Genomic DNA, 6000 nt, shown 5'->3' with positions numbered 1-6000 from the left:
TTAGGGTTTCCAAATTAGGGTTTCGATTTTAAGCACTCCATTCATGTTTTATACACTTTGTATCTACGAAATTCTATTCTAAGTCATCATGCCTTATCATTCCTTCCAAAAATTTCGAAAAACGTCGAGTGTTACTCGATTTTTTGATACATGCTTCAAACGTCCCGGATTAGGGTTTCCAAACTAGGTTTTCGATTTTACGCACTCTTTTACTGTTTTATACCCTATCTATTCTAAATCATCAAGCCTAATCATTCCCCACAAACATTTTGAAAAACATCTAGTGTTAATTGGTTTTTTTTGCACGTGCTTCAAACGTCCCGGGTTAGGGTTTCGATTTTAAGCAATCGTATACTGTTTTATACACTCCGTTTCTTCGAAATTCTATTCTAAATCATCAAGCCTAATCATTCCTCACATTTCGAATGGGGGAGTATCGATTTTCTAAGGATTTCCTATTGCTGGCATAGCCGGGACTAAAGAAAGCCCCACAAAAATTTCTTAAAATGTCGCCTATTACTAGGTTTTTGTAGCACGTACTTTGAACGTTTCGGATTAGGGTTTCCAAATTATGGTTGCAGTTTTAAGCACTCTTTTACAATTTTATACACTTTGTTCCTTCGACATTCTACTCTAAATCATCAAGCTTGATCATTCCCCACAAAATTTTCGAAAAACGTCGAGCGTTACTCCTTTTTTTTTCGCACGTGATTCAAACGTCCCAGATTAGGGTTTCCGAATGAGGGTTTTGATTATAAGCACTCTCTTACTATTTTATGCACTTCGTTTCTTCAAAATTCTATTCGAAATCATTATGCCTGATCATTCTCCACAATAATTTTGAAAAATGTCAACCGTTACTCGGTCTTTTTAGCATGTGCTTCAAACGTCTTGGATTATGGTTTCCAAATTAGGGTTTCGATTTTAAGCACACTATTCATGTTTTATACACTATGTTTCTACAAAATTATATTCTAAGTCATCATGCCTGATCATTCCTTCCAAAAATTTCAAAAAACGTCGAGTGTTACTCGGTTTTTTAGCACGTGCTTTAAACATCCAAGATTAGGGTTTCAAAATTAGGTTTTTAATTTTACGCACTCTTTTACTGTTTTATACCCTTTGTTTCTTAGACATTCTATTCTAAATCATCAAGCCTAATCATCCCCACAAAAACTTTGATAAACATCTAGTGTTACTCGGTTTTTTTTTTTTTTTTTTGCACATGCTTCAAACGTCCCAGGTTAGGGTTTCCAAATTAGGTTTTCGATTTTACGCACTCTTTTACTATTATATACCCTATGTTTCTTCGACATTCTATTCGAAATCATCAAGTCTGATCATTTCCCACAAAATTTTTGAAAAACATCTAGTGTTACTTAGTTTTTTTTTTTGCACATGCTTCAAACGTCCCAAATTAGGGTTTCGTTTTTAAGCACTCTTTTACTATTTTATACACTCCGTTTCTACGAAATTCTATTCCAAATCATCAAGCCTAATCATTCCCCACAAAATTTCTTAAAATGTCGCCTATTACTTGGTTTTTATAGCACGTACTTCAAACATTTCGGATTAGGATTTCCAAATTATGGTTTCAATTTTAAGCACTCTTTTACTATTTTATACACTCCGTTTCTTCGACATTCTAGTCTAAATCATCAAGCCTGATCATTCCCTACAAAAATTTCCAAAAACGTCAAGCGTTACTCGGTTTTCGCACGTGCTTCAAATGTCCCAAATTAGGGTTTCAATTATAAGCACTCTCTTACTGTTTTATGCACTTCGTTTCTTCGAAATTCTATTCTAAATCATTATGCCTAATCATTCCCCATAAAAAATTTGAAAAATGTCAACCGTTACTCAGTTATTTTAGCACGTGCTTTAAACGTCCTGGATTAAGGTTTCCAAATTAAGGTTTTGATTTTCAGCACTCCATAAGTCATCAAGCCTGGTCATTCCTTCCAAAAATTTTGAAAAATATCGTGTGTTACTCGGTTTTTTAGCACGTTGATATGGAAATCAACCCAAGGAAAAGTATGGAACGGATTACCTTGATGATCAAGATCAAGAGTAAAGAAAACTCGTTTCTAAACTCGTGATTTGAATCACAACACAAGAGGTTTGATCAATACCACTTGAATGACTCTACATACTAGTTCTAAACACAACAATTTGCAAAGAAAGTTTAGTTCTCAACAAAGCTAAAATAGAAATTCTATTCTTAATTCCAAAATATGATGTCTAATCAAAGAAAAGAAGGTTTTATATAGCCTTTACAACCTTAACCAATGTGATACATAACTCCCAAATTAAGTGGGCTAGTAAATGAAAAATACCCATAACCTCCATATTAAAATGGCTCGTTAATGATGAAATATAGTAACCTATGTGGGTTATAATATAACCTTAACTCTTATATTTAAAACTAGCTTAAATATGACAAACAAATAGTTAAACTATAATTAAATAATGCAATTAATAAAATGTGCTTATTGACTCATCATTTGACTAGTTTCATAAATTCAGCGAAGTTCATTAAATGCAACTTAAAGTGCATTTAATTCATCTATTTCTTGAAGCTCAACTTTGCACAACATATAAGGGAGGTCTCCAGTGTTTTCTAGAATTTCCTTTGTTGAGCTCACCATAGCTTGAATATAACTGTATAAGGTTTGTTGTAGCTTCTTGGCTCTCGTCCTTGTAATTGGACCTTGAGTATGGAAATTCCTTGGTTGTGGTTCATATCACACATGCTCCAAGCGTCCCGGATTACGGTTTCCAAATTAGGTTTTCGATTTTACACAATTTTTTACTGTTATATACTTTATGTTTCTAACAAATTCTATTCGAAATCATCAGGCCTGATCATTCCCCACAAAAATTTTGAAAAACATCTAGTGTTACTCTATTTTTTTTTGCACATGCTTCAAACGTCCCAGATTAGGGTTTCGATTTTAAGCACTATATTCATGTTTTATACTCTATGTTTCTACGACATTCTATTCTAAGTCATCAATCTTGATCATTCCTTCCAAAAATTTCGAAAAACGTTCAGTGGTACTCGGTTTTTTAACACGTTCTTCAAACGTCCTGGATTAGGGTTTCCAAATTAGGTTTTCGATTTTACGCACTCTTTTACTGTTTTATACGTGATGTTTCTAACACAAGCTTGATCATTCCCCACAAAAATTTTGAAAAACATCTATTTTACTCGATTTTTTATTGCACGTGCTTCAAACGTCCTATATTAGGGTTTCAATTTTAAGCAATTGTTTACTGTTTTATACACCCTGTTTCTTCGAAATTCTATTCTAAATCATGAAGCCTAATCATTCCCCACAAAAATTTCTTAAAATGTCGCATATTAATCGGTTTTTGTAGCACGTACTTCAAACGTTCCAGGTTAGGGTTTTCAAATTATGGTTTCAATTTTAAGGACTCTTTTACTATTTTATACACTCCGTTTCTTCGACATTCTAGTCTAAATCACCAAGCCTGATCATTCCCCACAAAAATTTTGAAAAACGTTGAGTGTTACACGGTTTTTGCACGTGCTTCAAACGACCCAAATTAGGGTTTCTGAATTAGTGTTTTGATTATAAGCACTCTTTTACTTTTTTATGCACTCCGTTTCATCAAAATTCTAATCTAAATCATTATGCCTGATCATTCCCCACAAAAATTTTGAAAAATGTCGACTGTTACTCAGTTTTTTTAGCACGTGATTCAAACGTCCTGGATTAGGGCTTCAAATGTCCTGGATTAGGGTTTTGATTTTAAGCACTCTATTCATGTTTTATACTCTATGTTTCTACGACATTCTATTCTAAGTCATCAATCCTGATCATTCCTTCCAAAAATTTTGAAAAACGTTTAGTGATACTCGGTTTTTTAGCACATTTGATATTGAAATCAACCCAAGGAAAAGTATGGAATGGATTAGCTTGATGATCAAGATCAAGAGTAAAGAAAACTCGTTTCTAAACTCGTGATTCGAAGCACGCCACAAGAGGTGTGATCAATACCACTTGAATGACTCTACATGCAAGTTCTAAACAAAAGAATTTGCAAAGAAAGTTTAGCTCTCAACAAAGCTAAAATAGAAATTCTATTCTTAATTCCAAAATCTGATGTCTAGTCAAAGAAAAGAAGGCATTACATAGCCTTTACCACCTTAACCTATGTCATACCTAACTCCCAAATTAAATGGGCTAGTAAATGAGAAATACCCATAACCTCCATATTAAAATGGCTAGTTAATGGTGGAATATAGTAACCTAGGTGGGTTACAATATAACCTTAACTCCTATATTAAAAACTAGCTTAAATATGACAAACAAATAGCTAAACTATAATTAAATAATGCAATTAATAAAATGTGCTTATTAGTCATCCTTGGACTCTTTCATAAATTCAGCGGAGTTCATTAAATGCAACTTAAAGTGCATTTAATTCATCTCTTTCTTGAACCTCAACTTTGCACAACATATAAGGGAGGTCTCCAACGTCTTCTAGAATTTCCTTTGATGAGCTCACCATAGCTTGAATATAACTGTATAAGGTTTGTTGTAGCTTCTTGGCTCTCGTCCTTGTAATTGGACCTTGAGGTATGGAAATTCCTTGGTCGTGGTTCATATCATTCTCCCCCTCTTGAGAAGGATTCGTCCTCGAATTCAAGCCATCACCTACATCAAAAGGACTCAAACCAACAACATTAAAAGTTGCACTAACACCGTACTTACCTGGTAAATAAATTTTATAAGCATTGTCATTAATGCGCTCAAGAACTTGAAAAGGTCCATCAGCTCGTGGTAAAATCTTAGATTTTCTTTGAGTAGGAAATCCTTCCTTTCGGAAATGCACCCAAACCCAATCTCCTAGCTTGAAGATGACAATCTTGCGTCCTTTATTAATTCAGGTGGCAACCGGAATTTTGTTTCTCAATTTGTTCTTTTACTTGTTTTTGCAGTTTATGAACAAACTCAACCTTGGCATTTGCATCAAAATTCACGAACTCTTGTGACGGTATAGGTAACAAGTCAATGGGGGTTAAAGGATTAAAGCTATAAACAATTTCAAAAGGTGTGCATTTAGTAGTGCTGTGAACAACCCTACTATATGCAAATTCTATAAATGACAAACAATCCTCCCAAGTCTTAAGATTCTTATCAATAATAGCCCTAAGCATAGCAGTCATGGTTCTGTTAACAACTTCAGTTTGTCCATCCGTTTGAGGATGACAAGTAGTTGAATATACTAGCTTAGTTCCTAACTTACCCCATAAAACACGATAAAAGTGGCTTAAAAATTTTACATCCCGATCACTAACGATGCTTTTAGGAATGCCATGTGATATGAACAAAGAGACATCAATCATACAATATGCTTCAATGAAGATATGAAGAAAATATTGTTGAAATTATCAAAAGATATTTCAATTCATGCCACATTGAAGAAGAATGAAGTTTCATGTGATAAATTTTGGTTGGATTACAATTTAGAGTTATTGTATTTCATTAATGTAGTTTAAGAGTTTTTATTTACCTTAGGTTACAATTACATAATGGTTAATTATGGCCATTAAGTATGAATGTTACAACTCTTGGAATGCCTTTAATAGTTTCATTTTGAGGCTACATAAAGCCATGTATGTAGTATTTGTAAGCAGACTTGAAAAATATAGGAAAAGAAGCATTTGTGCTTTTCTTTAGCCAATGGCTAAGTTTCTTTACAATTCTATGTAGTTTAGGTTGCATGTAGAATTATTCAAGCTCGACATGATCAATCTAGCTTGTGGAGTGATTCGAATCTCAAACAAGTGTTCTTGCATTGAGATATTTGATCAACAAGAATCATTCAAGCTAGACATGATCGATTTTGCTTGTGGAGTGATTCGAATCTCAGACAATATTCTTACCTTGAGATATTCGATCAACAACGTAATCCGAGTCTTACTCCCCTCATTGAAGCATATTGTATGATTGATGTCTCTTTGTTCAT

The sequence above is a fragment of the Cucurbita pepo genome, chromosome 17 (genome assembly GCF_057944985.1).
Source record: "Cucurbita pepo subsp. pepo isolate OVF chromosome 17, ASM5794498v1, whole genome shotgun sequence".
In the NCBI taxonomy this organism is placed as follows: Eukaryota; Viridiplantae; Streptophyta; class Magnoliopsida; order Cucurbitales; family Cucurbitaceae; genus Cucurbita; species Cucurbita pepo.
Note: the sequence above shows the minus strand (reverse complement) of the source record.